The 17,479-nt window shown below is 39.1% G+C and overlaps 1 non-coding gene across 1 annotated transcript; it reads left to right on the forward strand.

The window, feature by feature from the left end:
- Positions 1-8,862: 8,862 nt before the first annotated feature.
- On the forward strand, positions 8,863-8,965 carry LOC126029095 (U6 spliceosomal RNA). The gene has a single exon (XR_007502750.1). It is a non-coding gene; the product is annotated as a U6 spliceosomal RNA (small nuclear RNA).
- Positions 8,966-17,479: the final 8,514 nt, after the last annotated feature.

Below are 17,479 nucleotides of genomic sequence, written 5' to 3' on the forward strand. Positions count from 1 at the left end.
TCTTCCTTCCTGATGTGTGCTTGCAAAGCTATAAATTTTCCTCTCAGTACTGCTTTTGCTGTGTCCCATAAGTTCTGAGAGTTTGTGTCTTTATTGTCATTTGTTTCCAGGAACCTTTTTATTTCCTCCTTGATTTCATCTCGGACCCACTGGTTATTGAGCATGAGGCTGTTTAACTTCCAGGTGTTAAAGTGTTTCTTCTGAGTCCCTTTGGAGTTCACAAATAATTTCAGAGCCTTGTGGTCAGCGAAGGTAGTCTGCAAAATTTCTATCCTCTTGATCTTATGGAGGTATGTTTTATGTGCCAGCATGTAGTCTATCCTGGAGAATGTCCCATGTACATTGGAGAAGAATGTGTATCCAGGTTTCTGGGGATGGAGTGTCCTATATATATCCACTAGGCCTCTTTCTTCCATTTCTTTCCTCAGGTCTAGTATATTCTTGTTGGGTTTCAGTCTGGTTGACCTGTCCAGTGTTGACAAAGCCGTGTTTAGGTCCCCCACAATTATTGTGTTGTTGTTGATATTATTTTTCAGATTTGTCAGCAGTTGTATTAAATATTTTGCTGGCCCCTCATTCGGTGCATATATGTTTAGGAGAGTGAATTCTTCCTGCTCTACGTACCCCTTGATTAATATAAAATGTCCGTCTTTGTCCCTTACAACCTTCCTGAGTATAAAGTTTGCATTATCTGATATTAGTATGGCCACTCCAGCTTTTTTATGGGTGTTGTTTGCTTGGATAACTTTTCTCCAGCCTTTTATTTTGAGTCTATGTTTGTTCTGACTATTCAGGTGCGTTTCTTGTAGGCAGCAGAAGGTTGGATTGAGTTTTTTGATCCATTTAGCCACTCTGTGTCTCTTAACTGGTGCATTTAGTCCATTGACGTTGAGAGAAAGAATTGTCCTGGGATTTAACGCCATCTTTATTTCAAAATTTGGTGTGTCTTTTGGGTAGTCTTGTCTTAGATTAGGTCTTTCAGTTTTTCTCTTAAGACTGGTTTTGTGTCTGTGAAGTTTCTGAGCTGTTTTTTGTCTGTGAAACCATGTATTCTTCCATCAAACCGGAAAGTGAGTTTTGCTGGGTATAGTATTCTGGGTGAAGCATTCATTTCATTCAGTCTTGTCACAATATCCCACCACTGCTTTCTGGCATTGAGCGTTTCTGGTGACAGGTCTGCTGTAAATCTCAGGGAAGCTTGCTTGAACATGATTTCCCCTTTTGATCTTGCTGTTTTCAGAATTCTGTCTCTATCTGTGGGATTTGTCATTGTGACTAGGATGTGTCTTGGGGTGGTTTTTCTGGGGTCTCTTTTGGTTGGTACTCTTCGGGCATGCAGGATTTGATCACATATATTCTTTAGCTCTGGAAGTTTCTCTTTAATGATGTTCTTGACCATTGATTCTTCCTGGAAATTTTCTTCCTGGGTCTCTGGGACTCCAATGATTCTTAAGTTGTTTCTGTTGATCTTATCATAGACTTCTATTTTCGTCTGTTCCCATTCTTTGACTAATTTTTCCATTGTCTGCTCATTTGCTTTAAGTTTTTTGTCCAATCTCTCCTGCTGTATGGAATTGTTATGTATCTCATCTTCCACAGCACCAAGTCTATTCTCAGCTTCTGATACCCTGTCCCAGAGCTTATCCATTTTGTCATTCACTTCGTTTACTGAGTTTTTCAGGCCTGTTAGTTGACATGTTATTTCAGTTTGGAGTTTTGTCATTTCTGCCTTCATATTTTCTTGGTTCTTATTAGTGTTCTGTTCAACTCGATCCATGGTTTCTTGGAGTCTGTTGAGCACCTTCCATATTGCTAGTCTAAAGTCCTTATCTGAGAGGTTGATTAGTTGTTCAGTCATTATCTGGTCCTCAGAATTGTCATCTTCATTCTCTATGTCTGATGCTGGCCTGCGCTGTTTCCCCATTGTCACATTTGTATTGTGGGTTTTTCTACGTGTTGTAGTGGTATTCATTGTCTATATGATGTAGGCAGCACACTCCTCTGGCTCCTCCCTTTCTGGATGGGCTGACTTGCCTCTAAGGGAGGGGAGTCCTCCGTGGATGAAGCCTCACACTGGGTCAAATCTTAGGCCCGAGCATGTAACAGAGAAGACAGTCCAGAGAGAAATGTTTGCTTCTGTGATATAGCGCCGTTCTTAGTGTGATTTTTCCTTCTTGTTGCAATGGAGTTCTTTCCTTAGAAAGAGTGCACGGCCGCGTAGCGAAGCGGAGCGGCCGTGCTCCTCTGAGCCTCTTTTTGCCCCACTCGCAAGAGTTTCACGCAAGAGGACAGTAGACAGACATAGACAGGTCACACTCACAGTCTTTCACAGCTGAGCCCCACTGGGCCGGTGTACTTTCGCGGATTTTCCCCGCCTGGTGTCACACACAGGGAGCCAGCTTTTGCAAAGGATAGCCGGTTTTTATGCTCTGAAGTCCCTCCCTGAAAATGGCGTCTGGGCGAGCGAGGTTTCTGGAGGCTCTTTTTGCCCCACTCGCAAGAGTTTCACGCAAGAGGACAGTAGACAGACATAGACAGGTCACACTCACAGTCTTTCACAGCTGAGCCCCACTGGGCCGGTGTACTTTCGCGGATTTTCCCCGCCTGGTGTCACACACAGGGAGCCAGCTTTTGCAAAGGATAGCCGGCTTTTATGCTCTGAAGTCCCTCCCTGAAACATCAGCACTCAGAGCCTCGTTATGGACATTCTGTGTAAGTTTAATTTCCTCCATGGCCATGATTTTGTTAAATGTGACTTGACAACCACTCGTGTGAGATTGTCTTCTTGTGAAGAGAAATCAACTTCAGTGTTCAATGTCAGAAAACAGGACACATTGTCAAGAAAACCTGGGAGTCACTGCTTTCGTGAACTGCCGAGGTCCCAGGCGGACGCGGCACCTCCGCAGCAGCTCCAGCCACGCACCCGCGCGCGTCTCACTCTTGCGGGCCACGGCCTCCCTGGCTCTACATATGCTCCTTTGAGGGATCTTCATACTTCTCAAAGTGAAAAAGAGAAAAGGGCTAAGACAGATTCTTCATCAAACAGACACACACACAGACTGGGACATTATCAACAGTAAAGCCAAGGTTACTGGTCTCACCACTGCCTCTACAACCCACCAAAGTTCCCTATTAGAAAATAAAGTGCACTGAGGGAAGGAATACTAGCATATGGTCTTTGGGGAAACACAACACAGAAAAATAATGTACCATGATCTAAAGGTAAGATAATCATCTAGACAGGGTAAAAGCTAAAATGATATAACCTAGAAGAAAAACTGCAGAAACAATAATAAGTACACCAGACCCCAAGTCACAAAAAAGGCTCACATACATAAGATGGAAAGCACATTCTTCTACCATTACTCCCAATACTGACTTTTCCTTAAATGCCATTGTCAAGGCAAGTATTTATCGACATTTTTCTGACCTCAGGACCCTCTGACCTGTTTTCTTCCTCTGCTCGCCATCCTACTAGTTGGTCCCTAGTCTTATGTTGTGGCCCTTCACTTATGCATTTTTTTACCTCTGGCCCCTTGAAATATCTTTGGAGGACCCAAAAGGACCACATGACCCCGTATGAAAACTCTATAACATTATACTAACAGTGTGTTTTGAATTGCATTTGATTTGGGGAGTTGTATTTCAGTTTTATTTTACATTCAGTTTTGTAATGTGAAAATGATAAGAAAGCCAGAGTTTATTCCTCGGGTGTCTGTATATTTAAAAATAGTCTCCTAAACGTCATTTAACTCTATCCTGGGCATTCAGAAGATTTTTTTCCTTTTAAAATAGTTGAGGACTAAGAAATGAAGAAGAAATAATGTGCTCTGCCTGAACAAGAACTAATCAGACATGACCTAAGGTCTGAGGTGCATGGCAGTGGCTATTTCTTTCTGGCTCTTTCCTCTGTAGCAAAGGCCTTATTTTCTTTAGCCTCCATTTTCATCTATCAAGAGAATATAATTATAGCATCACTCTCATTGTTTGTGGTGAAATGACATAAAATAATTCACTGAATAATTCCTGGACCATGGTAATTATTCCCCCAAATGCTAGCAATTAAAGTAACATTTTTCAGTTCTAACAGCTCAAAATGAACAGATACTGAGGAAAAGTAAACCTGCCCATGAGCCTTTGAGAGAAGCTTTTCACAACAAATACTACAGAGGTAGGTATTTTAGGCCAAAAGCCACATATCAGTGTTATTATGGTCTGTGTGTCCTGGACAATAAGCCTGAGGCAGAGCCCACTGCTTAGAATAGATGCAGATGATTATAGAAAACCAAGTGTAAGCAAGTTGATTGAGGGCCAGAGAGAGAGTGCACCTGGGTAGTGTTTGCCTTGCAAACTGCTGATCCTTGTTGAATCCCCAGTACCCTGAGGTTCCCTGAGGACTGTGGGTATGACCCAACACCCACCCTATAGACACACCCCTTCAAGACAGTGGGTTTTAGCAGCATTTACACCTCATTGCACCCATAGTAGATGGAATACAGAGCCTACTTAGAACACAATTTGCTTTCTAAAGTAAGATGAGATCTTCACATGATTGGATCAATTTCAAGTGGGGGGAGGCAAATATTTTGGCAGATGGATATTTTTAATTGTATAGGAAGATTCCATGAAGTGAAGCTGCTGTCAAGCAGTAGAGAATTCAATTTGGGGTTCATTTTGTTTTGTCTTATTGATCATTATCTTATTGATGCCTTTCTGTGGCACTTTGGATCATACCCTCTGTGACATGGCATGGACTCAGCATGCCTCAAACCTTATCTACACAGTATGTTTATCAAGGATAAATTATTTGTATTACAACAGTGATTCATCATGTGGGATCCACTTTCCTTCTAAAGAGCTAGAAAACCTATCTCACACCCTCGTTGTGTTTTTCACATGAAATAAGGACCAGGTGCAATAGATGCAGAGTATGAAGCCACCAAGGGTTGAGGATAGTGTTGATCCTTCTACTCATGCAAGCAGGGGAGACTACCTCTGTGTGTTTTTAATTTTAGCTTTCCACCCCAGTGATCACCCACATGATCTTCCAACCCTCTGTGAAAGTATCATCCCATTAAAAGTAGAGTGTTTTAATTTTTGTTTTGTGGGCCACATCAAGCAGTGGACATGGCTTACTCTGGCTCAGTGATCATTCCTGGCAGAGCTCAAGACTCCATATGGGCTGCCCAGGATCATACCCAGGGCAGCCATTTTTAAACCATTTCCTTTCACACTTTCTTACCCACTGCACTACAGCTTTGGCCCTAAATAGTGTGTTCTTAAAAAAGATTCTTCTTGAATACTATTATAGCACTCATGTTGGGACTATGCCACACAACACTTTTCTTGGAAAAAAAATTAATGGCAACAGAGCCTAACATTAGAATCTTGGCTCGGCCAATTCCAGTCTACAAAAATCTAACAGTATAGGATAAATTCTATCTTATGGTGTGACTTTAGCATATAGGAAAATTCTGTCAGCTTCAGACTTGGTCTAATTACTCCTATAATAAAATGAATTCTAGCTGTAATCCTTGAAGGAGAGTGATCTTATTCACTCACTTAGTATTTTTAGAGAAGATTGAGGAAAGGAAGCTGAGGAAAAAGAATATGAAACATAGAGTGGCGTCTTAAAGAATTTTATCTTAAATTCAGAGAGTTGTCTCACAAAACAGGAAACTTCAAACTTAATACGGTTGATTCATCTAAAGACCAAAACAATGCCATCACTCCTTCCTCTCTTCTGTTGGACATTCTAGGCACTGTAGACTATGTACACTTATAGATCTAACTAGCTGCTATCTTTATTAAAGGGGATAATGAACTAGCTTGCCTGTAGTTACAACCTATAGCACCCCTGCCTATTCTGACCTACTAAACACTCTTATAGATACTTTTAACTTGACTCACATATAAATATATTGAAAGAAGACCCACATGTAGCCAACATTTTATACCCTATTTGAGTGTTCTCAAAAACACAAGTCCCAAAACACACACCAAATCTTAAACACAAGTTAATGATATCCTACCTCATACCATCTAATTCTAATATGAAATCAGATGTTCTGGTAAATTAATAATTAGATATTTGGGCTGAAAAGATAGTACGGTAGGTAGGGCACTTGCCTCACACAGGGCTGCCATGAATTCGATCTCCAAGACCCCGAATAGTTCCCCTAAGCTCAGCAGGAGGAATTCCCAAATACAAAGTTAAGAATAAGCCCAGGGCATGGCTGAATGTGAACAAAAAATGATATTGGATGACTTTTGCTATGTATGACTTGTAATAAACTTTAAGGTGTCAAACGATACATATTTCTCACCACTCAGATTCTGTTGAATAGAAAAGTCCAAGTATAAGGGAACTGATTCATTCAACTTGGGATATTCATAAATTTATGTCAAGGGCATGGCCAAAGCTGAACTTCCTTTAAGGCCTGGGATCCTCTTCTGAGCTGAGATTGAGGACAGACTTTGGTTTTTGCACTTTAAAGAGATACTGGTTTTTTTCCTGGCTGGCTTATGTCAAGAGCTATTCTCAAAATCCAGTGGAGCCCAGTTCTTTGCCATGCGATCATTGGCATCAGTTTACTATATGGCAGCTTATAGGTCAGCATAAAAACTGCCCTTTTTCCTGCTTTCTTCCTTGCCTGGCCTCTCTTCCTTCCAAAATGGCCCCATTTCTTAGCCCTCAACTGTTAAGATTAAAGCTATTGCATCATCTCCTTTTGCAGGTACTGAAACTCAATGCTTCATGAGACCTTTTTTTTCTACCTATAAAGATCCTTGACCTCTGATATATAATGTAACATAATCACATTGTCTTTGTAGTTCCATACACATTCAGAAGACTTTAATTATACAGGGCTTAAAATTCTATAAATCATAGATACCTTCCAGCATGAACTTTCTAGATTTCCATTCTATAGATTCAAGTTGTGTACCTAAGATTCTTTTATTTTAAATTTATTTATTGATTGATTATTGGGCCACACCTACCAGTGCTCAGGGGTTACTCCTGGCTCTACACTCAGAAATCATCCCTGGCAGGCTGGAGGACCATGTGGAATGCCGGGAATCGAACTGAGTCCTTCCCGCATCAGCTGAATGCAAGGCAAATGCCCTACCACTGTGCTATCTCTCTGGTTCTGTACCTAAGATTCTTTCTGGCTTGTGTATGGGAAGGAGCAATGAGAAGGAGATAGGTCATACCTGGCTACGCTCAGAACATTTCTGGTTTGTACTAACAGGGAATTCCTGAAGGTGTTCAAGTAAATATATGTGGTATAAAGAATTGAACTGGGGTTGGCCACTAAAAAAAGAAGTACCTTAACTCCTATACTATTTCATCAATCATTATCAGAGGTTCTTAGAGATACTCCTCACTGAGCTAGCAAGCATTACCAGGCTGTAAAAGAAATAGAACCCATAAATTTGTTGAATTTGTGTAGAGACTAAAGAATATGTATGAAGAAAGAAGAGAACAATAATTGTTTAAATTGATAAGTATAAATGACTGTATTGCCTTTAAGTAAATAATTGGGATAACCGTCTATTAAAATATGAATAAAAATACAAAAACCAGTAAACCATCCACATTTATCACAAAAAGGATACAATACAAACGCAATCACAAATACAAATACAATCATATAGGAATTAGCCAAAGAGTATATATCTTAAAAATGGATCAAAAAGATTTAACAGGAGTTAAGTTGCTTGTCTTGCACATGGTCCACCCCGGTTTGACCTCAAGGACCACATATAGTCTCCCAAGCACCAGCAGCAGTTTCTGAGCACACACCTAAGGGTCAGCACCGAATATAGTTTTGTGTGACTCCTAAAATTAATAAGCAAATTGTTTATATTGAACATTTTACATTTCAAAAAATATAACCAGCCATTGTAAAGTGAATTTGTTAATCAAGCTACATATTTTTTATATTTTTCCACAAGTTTACTGTATTGAAAATGGTGTTATATTGCCCAAAATAAAAAGTGCTCTGAACATCTGGTTCTTTCAAAATCCATTATGGTGCTATAATTTACAGCAAATAATTCATGTGCCGTTCAGACGTGAGTGCCCTCACCCTACTCCAAAAATATCCCTGCTCCAAAAATACACAGAAATAATTTGACATTGGAATGTAAGACACTCTTTTCCAGGATTTAGGATTCTATTTCAGCTTATCAAAAACAGTTTTCTGGGATTTAAAATTTGGTTCTAATGGGGATAAAAAGGGGAAGGAATGGAGAAATACCTCCATAGCTAATGGGATCAATAAATAGCCAAAAATGTGTTAAGAGTAACAGACATCTTGGAGTGAATTTCTATTTGTGTCTACTTCCAATGAATACTATTTTGTTGATTTGCTGAGGAAGCTGAAAGCAAGAAGAGTGGAAGGCAGGTGTGCATGAGAGATTTCTTAGGCTATTACTCCCTCCAGCTCACAAAGTCTGCAATATGAAGACAAGGATCCTGACTGAGGTATTATTCTTCTACTCTGAGTTTTTTATATTAAAGGTTCTGCTTTACTATGATGAAACAAATGAAGCTTCCACTTTACAACATGATTATGATTCAGAGGGAAGGGTGAGGCCAAACTTAAGTTCTTTGAAGAACTTTAATGCTTTAAACCCCTGATTCATTTGGCTTTTGCTCACTGACCCAGATTGAAAGTATTTAAAAGACTGACCTTCATTTGGAGAACAGAAATGAAAGTGTCATGGAAGGAGGAAATTGGTGGAGGAGGGAGGAGGCAGAGTGGTGATATCTTAGGAGCATTGTCAAGGGACTTGGACTTTTAGATTATGTGGAGGTAAGTTAACTCTACATTAAAAAAACACAAGAAGTAGTGCTCGCTTCAGCAGCAAATATACTAAAATTGGAACGATACAGGGAAGATTAGCATGGCCCCTGCACAAGGATGACCCACAAATTCGTGAAGCGTTTCATATTTAAAAAAAAAAAACAAGAAGTAGATCTAGAGAGATAGTACAGATACTGTAGGTATATGCTGACTTTGCTTGCAGCCCCTAGGGACCCTTGACCCCTGCTAGGAGTGATACCTGATCACAGAGTCATGAGTAAACCTCAAGCACAGCTTAATATGGCTCCAACCCCTCCTAAAACCCCGCAAATCTCAACATTAGTATAAGCATGTAAACCAAACTATAATAATCCTTTTTCTTTTGAGTTTATGGGGGAGGGGAGTAGGGACAAGGAGGGAATCCTAGGTTATTGGTGGAGGAATATGGTATTGCTGATAGTTCATACTGGAGCAGTGAATGCCCAAAACTGTTACTGGCAGCTTTGTATCTCACAGTGAACAAGAAGACTGACTAAACTTTTGTTTCCTTCTCTTTTTATTCCTTTGCAAATATAGTTTGGTTCCATTCTAAATCATACTTTTTGATAAGTATTTTAATTACAAAGCAGATTTAGACAATAAATTCTAGATATCTTATTCTTAAAATATTTATAATGCTGCAAAAGTATGTAACCAGAGTTGAATTAATAAAAACATTAAATAAGTATGCCATCAAGTATACCCCTCACCTCTCTTCTTTACTGCTGATATATAGTGGGGGTCAAAAAAAAAAAGAAAATTCAAAACTAATGTGTTAAATCATTATCTGGTAAAGAAGAACCAAATAAATGCACAAAGAAATAAGGTAAAATAAGAACGATAAATGCATTGCAAAATTTTCAATTTACATATCCACACTTTTATAGAAAATAATAGTAGAGATTCTTTTACAAGCAATCTTCCCCAAGGTATACATAAATGACAGTTTGTTCTATATCATTCTTTTATAACAGAGAATATTTACATTCTGAGTTTGACACCTATGAAGAATATTAGGAGTTAAAGGCTTTTTCTGTGATGATACCCACATTAATTGTTATCTATGCAGAAAACTCTAGGCCAAAACAATTTGGAGAAAATGCATATAGTCTTCTCCTATATGTCATTCTCTAATTTTTCTATTCTGTTAAGCCTGTGTTCTATCTTGAATATGTATTTCTCTCTTTTACTCCTCTCTTACATCTCTATACATAGAAATCTCTTTACATAGAAACTAGTTTACTTCACTAAAAAATGTTAGATGTGAAATTATGAATATATTTATGTATACAAGTTTAATGGCTTTTAAGCAAAAATACCTTGCAAATATTTGCTTTCTTCAAGATTTCAAACAGCACATTTCTCTGAGAAACTGATATTATTCTTTTTTCCTACCTTCTCACTTCTTGCCCACTATCAACAAATTAATTGACCTTGAAACAAACATCCTTATCTTTTTCTGTCTCCCATTTTGCCAAACCCAAACTCTCTGAGCAAACACTACACCACTGTGAAATAAATACCCATGTGCCATATTTTCAACCCTGAGTGAGCTGATCTGAAGCAGGGTCACAGCAAATTAATAAACAAAGCTAGTCAGAAGAGAATCATGGAGTTGGGTTGGCTTCTCACCTTTTGGTCTCTCTCCACCTTGTGGTCTTAGAGTGCCAAGCCAAACTGAAACCTCTTTATTAACCAACCATATGGGGAGGATCAAGTGAGATCCAGGTAGACTTTTACAAGTAGAAGGGCTCAGTTAAAAGAAAGAGGAAATTGGGAGAACGCCTTTGTTTTAATGCCTTGTCACCTAAAAATTCACCCTTTCTGTTCAAAAATATTTTTGAGAAGGATTACATAAATTACATCTGCCACCAGATGTAAAATAAATCCTCACAGTGGCTGATAATTTACATAGTTGGGAAAATAAAAAGAAAAAACCTTTTAACAATAGGTTGAGGAAAATTTCTAATTTCTAGGAATCACTGATGTGAGGGCAGACTTGGCTGTAAAAAGCATCATAGGTTAGTTAGATTGTGCATGCATCATTTTCAAAACAATCAACTTTTTCCATATCCTTGTCTTGTACATATCACAAATTTTTTTCATAGATTTCTCTGAACATAAATATTAGAACCTTTCTGCAGATATGCTGAATTAAAAAACAACTTCTTAAACATTCTTACACTGAGCACTGAATACAAGTCTAGAGCATCCAAGTTCCTTTTTTAGAAAATTCTCTAAACAAAATTATAATAACATTTCTGAAGATATATATATGTATATATATAGTTTGAAAATAAGTTTCTAACACATTCTTATAATGAGCACTAACATAAGATTCTATAGTATCCAAGTTCCCTTTCCATTGACTTCTATGGATAAAGACATTAATATATTTTTGCAGACATAATTTGAGAATAAGTTTCTAAATCATATACAGAATCAAGCATCAAAGCAGTTGGGAAACATTCACTAAGATAGCTGAAACCATTAAATATCTAACATTATGCATCTCCCCAAAACTCTGCAAACTAATATTAAATTAGTATAGTTAGATACATAATTATTTTTTGCAGTGGAGCATAGAATAAAAAATAGCTATTAAGATCTATACAGGTATAACACATAGTTTAACCAGCACTATGGTGACCAATGCAAATAGGGTCAAGAGATCAACAGAGAAGAAAGTTCTGAAAACAGCCTCTCCTCAATTGGGCTTTAACTGGGCTTGAATTCTCTATCTCCACATTCTGTGGTAAGCTGCTGAAGTTGCCTAGGATAGAAGGCCTTTGGTACCTGGTCCAGAATCTGAGTGGAGGTTTCTGCTCATATCCCTGCTGTTGGCCTCCCATCAGTGACCTTTATAAGCTGCTGAAGATTGGGGGCCAAGGCCCTCATACAAATCACCTTCTGTAAAAAGAGGTTGGCGTTGACCTTAGATGGAGAGCTCTGAGAAGGCACCCTTCTACTCTTGGGACATTTGCACAAGAGAATCTCTAGGGAGCCTGGTGCTTCCAGACCAGAGCAAGAAATGCAGGTATATGTACAAGAGCAACATGAAGCTGTTCAGAACAGGGGCCATCTGCACTGATTTTCTGGTGAAGGGCACTGCACACTCAGTCCAACCCAAGGGGACCACCATAGTGATTATCCACCAGAGGGTCAAGTCATCATTAGGGTTTTCTCGGGTCCCTGCTCAGGTGCTAGTTGTAAAATCACCTTGTTCACCATATTTCCAGCCCCAGGTGAATGGATATGAAGCAGGGTAGTGCAGGATTTAATTAACCAAGCCAGTCAGGAGAGAACCATGGAATTGGGTAGGCTTCTTACCTCATGGTCTCTCTTCACACCTAAGCCAAACTGAAGCCTCCACTTATTCTACCATTACAGATTCAGCTGGACAAGGGAAGGTCAAGTTAGAGACAAAAATACTTATCCAGGTGCTCTTTACAAGTCAAAGGTCTTGGTGAAAAGAAAGAAGTTGGAGAGTGCCTTTGTTTTGGGTAAAGGCAGGATGTGACCTAACACATCATCAACCATCATGCCTCTTTATTATGTAACTACCTTTCTTTCTTCCCATTGGTAAGTGGAAGTGCTAGCTAAAATAACTCTCCAAGCAAACAGAGTGGCAGTTGGAATTTTAGAAAGCACTTTTCTGTAAGCACTTGTAGTATTACATGTGCTGTTTTTTAGTATTTCAGATCTCTGAGCAAAAACAAATGATAAAGGGGCCAGAACAAGAGCAGAATGGGTAGGTCTTTGCCTTGCATGCAATTGAACTGGGTTCAATCTTCGGCATTCCATATTGCCCCCTGATCCTGCCAGGAGTAGCCTTTGAGTAATTCTTTTTTTTGGGTGGGGAGGTCACACCCAAAAGCTCTCAGGGGTTACTCCTGGCTCTATGATCATATATTGCTCCTGGCAGGAGCAGGGAACCATATGGAATGCCGGGATTTGAACCACTGTCCTTCTGCATGCAAGGCAAACATGCTACCTCCATGTTATCTCTCTGACCCAACCTTGAGTAATTCTTTTCTTCTTTCACTCTGTTTTTTTAAATGTCTTTATTTAAACACCTTAATACAAATATGATTGTAGTTGGGTTTAAGTCATGTAAAGAACACCCCCCTTCACCAGTACAACATTTCTGTTACCAAGGTCCCAATCTCCCTCCTCCACACCCTATGCCCCCGCCTGTACTCTAGACAAGCTTTCTACTTCCCTCATTTATTCACTTTGCTTTGATAGTTTTCAATGTAGTTATTTCTCTAACTGCACTCATCACTCTATGGTGAACTTCATGTCAACCTTGAGTAATTCTTGAGTGCCACCAGTATGGCCCAAAAACAAATAAACAAAATGATAAGAACAAGTCAAGAAAACTAAAAAGTGAAGAAACTTTTAATAGAAACACTGACTGATGGCGACTAAGTAGAAGAGATACTCAGAAACCCAAAAGCACATTCCCAAGCCTAACTGCCACACACAGAGTCTGGGCAGTTGGTATGATATTTTGTTATCTAAAGTGTCTTTTATTTTAAGGGAGGTGACTCCAAATTGGTGCTCAGGGGGCCCTAAGGCTATTCGCAGTGATTCTCTGCCAACCAAGCACAGTAGTTTATATGGAGGTCTGAAGATGTGAATAGCCTGTGTCACCCCAGTGTTGCCCCAAAGGCATTTCAGGCTGGACCTGATGAGCTTAGGGGACTCTATGGTGCCTGGGATCAAACTTTGGGAATGAAACAAGCAGGTACTTTAGCTCTGTACCATCTCTCTGGCCCTGGAGGCATCTTTCCAGCTACCATGTCCCAACAAAGAATTGGAATTCACAGAAGTACTGAGAACATTTCTCGGATGCCTGAAAGGGGAAGTTTTTCCAAGTGGCCTACTGTCTGGGCTCTTGATAAAGTAATTTGGTCGAAATAAATCAGTGTGGGTGGGGTCAGAGCTTTGCCTCCAAGAAAAGCTTTTAGTCTCTTTTATATCATTCAACATATGATGCCTTTAGAAGAAAAAGAAGTGGCTCAGAATTTAACCTGCCAGTTAAACTGTATGCAAAGTACTGAAAATAATGTGTGTGGATCAGAATCAGTGACGAACTAAGGGCCCTGCTCCAAAAAGAGTTATATCCTCGCCATGTCTGGAGGACATGCTTATTAAAGAAGCATCAGGTCAGGGGCTAGAACAATAGTCAGCCCAGGTTTGATCCCTGGTGTCCCTTTTAGTCAGCCTCCATCGTACCAGAGGTGACCGACCCCTAAATGCAGAGCCAGGACTAAGCCTAAGCACAGAATGATGTAGCTCAAAAACAAACAATGAAAAAGTGCCAGGCTATTGTCTCCTTAGATGTCAAGGACAATACCACCAAAGGCACATTTGGCCAAGAGAGTTCCCATCTCAGCCCCACTAAAGTGGACTATAACATATGATATCCTGACAATGAGGAAATGGAAACAACTTGGTCTAAGACAGGTAGTCTTACCTCACCTCCTAACGATAAGATAAAATCAGAAGATATGTCATCCTTTGATTTGTACAAAAGCCAAGTTCACTATCTAGAGAAGACTGACATTGATAACCATGACTGAGCAGAACTTATCCTGAGACCAATTAAAGGACCCTAGTCTAGGCCCTGGCCTATGATATGTACAACAACCAACATCTCTAATTTCAGAGGTCTGACTGAAACAACTGCAACTGAGCAGATTTTCTGGAAACATAATGAAAGACTCTATCCTAGGTTTCATCCTAGGATCGTGGCAAAAACCAAGACCACCAATTACAAAAGACTGACTAAAACAACAGTGATGGATCACAACTCTGAGAACCATAAAGACTTCATTCTAGGCTTCATCCTTTGACCTGTGCAAATATCAAGATCTCTAGCCACAGAGGCATGATTTTATTACCCACAACAAAGCAGAGAGATTCCAGACACCACAGAAAGACCTAGGGGAGAGTAAAGGAGCATGTAAGGAGTCTGTAGTTATTCCCATGACAGTATACTTCAAGGGCGGAGAAACCCTGTATATCTTAGACCAAGGGAATTTCCTTTCTATTCTCTCCAATATTTACTGTGCCTATGTTGGTGTTTTGGTTTTTTTTGTGCTTTGTTTTGTTTTTATTTCAGAACTGTGGTTATTGTGTGGCTGCTGTTTATATAGCTCTAGTGCTTTTCAAGGTTTTTGTTTGATTTTTCTTAATTTTTTTTGTATTGTTGTTATGTTTTTCTTCCTTTCCCTCTCTGCTCTTAAACTGATGGAGATAGCCTCTAAAAGGACTCCTCTCATTTATTGCTTGGTTGATTTTTGCCCCATATTATTTTATTATTTTTTATTATTTTTTCTCTTCCCTTCAAACAGAACCACACAACTAGAACCATCTTGTTCCGCTTCATAAATGGAGGGGGAAATAATGGAGGGTACCAAGACCAAACAGTCAAAAAATGATCAAACTGATGCCTGCCCAATGGGGCCAGACCATGAGAAATTGTGAGTGCTGCCCGTGTGTCTGTCTCCTGTCCTGTTGCCTGAAACTCTTGGGAGTGGGCTGAAAAGAGGCTCCAGCATAGAGCACTGGATAGGTCAACCAGACTAAAACCCAACAAGAATATATTAGACCCGAAAAGACAAATGGAAGAATGAGGCCTAGTGGATATATATATAGGACACTCCATCCCCAGAAACCTGGATACACATTCTTCTCCAATGTACATGGGACATTCTCCAAAATAGACTACATGCTGGCATATAAAACATACCTCCATAATATCAAGAGAATATAAATCTTGCAGACTACCTTCGCTGACCACAAGGCTCCAAAATTATATGTGAATTCTAAAGGGACACAGAAGAAAAACTTTAACACCTAGAATTTAAAAAGCCTTATATTTAATAACCAGTGGGTCCGAGATGAAATCAAAGAGTAAATCAAAACTTTCCTGGAAACAAATGATAATAAAGACACAAACTATCAAAACTTATGGGACATAGTAAAAGCAGTACTGAGAGGAAAATTTATAGCTTTGCAAGCACACACCAGGAAGGAAGAAGGGGCATACCTGAGTAGCTTAATGACGCAGCTCATAGAACTAGAAAGTGCTCAACAAAAGGAACCAAAAATAGGAAGACAGAAGAAAATAACAAAGCTGAGAGCAGGAATCAATGAAGTGGAAACCCAAAAACAATCTGAAAGATCAACGAAAGCAGAAGTTGGTTCTTTGAAAAAAAAATCAAGATTTATAGACCACTGGCAAAACCCACAAAGAAAGAGAGAGAGAAACTTGATAACTCATATTAGGAATGAAAAAGGAGAGATCACTACTGATATGGCATGGATTCAAAGGGTAATCAGAAACTACTTTGAGAAACTCTACGCCACTAAAAATGAGAACCTGGAAGAAATGGATAAATTCTTGGACTCATAATTTCCACGGTTGAATGAAGAGGATGTAGCATATCTAAACACCCCCATCACTATTGATGAAATTAAAACGGTAATCAAATGTCTCCCCAAAAACAAAAGCCCAGGCCCAGATGGATTCACTAATGAATTCTTTCAAACTTTCCAAGAGGAACTACTACCAATCCTGGCAAGACTTTCATGAAATCAAAAAAATGGAAACACTTCCAAATAGCTTTTATGAAGCCAACATCACCTTGATACCTAAACCAGACAGAGATGCTACGAAAAAAGAAAATTACAGACCAATATCACTGATGAATGCAGATGCAAAGATCCTCAACAAAATCCTGGCAAATTGGATTCAATGCCTCATTAAGAAGATTAGGAATGCAAAAATGGTTTAACATCTGTAAACCTATCAACATAATACACAACATCAACAACAGGAAAAATAAAAATCACATGATCATATCAATAGATGCAGAGAAAGCATTGAATAGGGTCCAACACCCATTCTTGATCAAAAACCTCAGAAAGATCAGAGTGAAAGGAACCTTTCTTAATATAGTTAAGGCCATCTACCACAAGCCAGTGGCAAATATTATCCTCAATGAAGAAAACCTAAAAGCCTTCCCTCTAAATTCTGGCAGAAGACAAGGCTGTCCTCTCTCACCACTCCTATTCAACATAGCACTGAAAGTACTCGCTATAGTGATTAGGCAAGAAAAATATATCAAGGGAATCCAGATAGGAAAGGAAGAAGTCAAGCTCTTGCTGTTTGCAGATGACATGATACTCTACTTAGAAAACCCTAAAGACTCTACCAAAAAGCTTCTAGAAACAATAGACTCATATAGCAAGGTGGCAGGTTACAAAATAAACACACAAAAATCAATGGCCTTTCTATACACCAATAGTACTAAGGAAGAAATGGACATTAAAAAATAACCCCATTTACAATAGTGCCACTCAAACTCAAATATCTTGGAATCAACTTGACTGAAAACGTGAAGGACCTATACAAAGAAAACTATGAAAGTCTGCTCCAAGAAATAAGAGAGGACACGCAGAAATAGAAACACATACCATGCTCATGGATTGGCAGGATTAACATAATCAAAATGGCAATACTCCCCAAGGCATTTTACAGATTTAATGTGATCCCTCTAAAGATACCCGTGACATTCTTCAAAGAAGTGGATCAGGAACTTTTGAAATTCATT

Source organism: Suncus etruscus, chromosome 14 (assembly GCF_024139225.1).
Source record: "Suncus etruscus isolate mSunEtr1 chromosome 14, mSunEtr1.pri.cur, whole genome shotgun sequence".
In the NCBI taxonomy this organism is placed as follows: Eukaryota; Metazoa; Chordata; class Mammalia; order Eulipotyphla; family Soricidae; genus Suncus; species Suncus etruscus.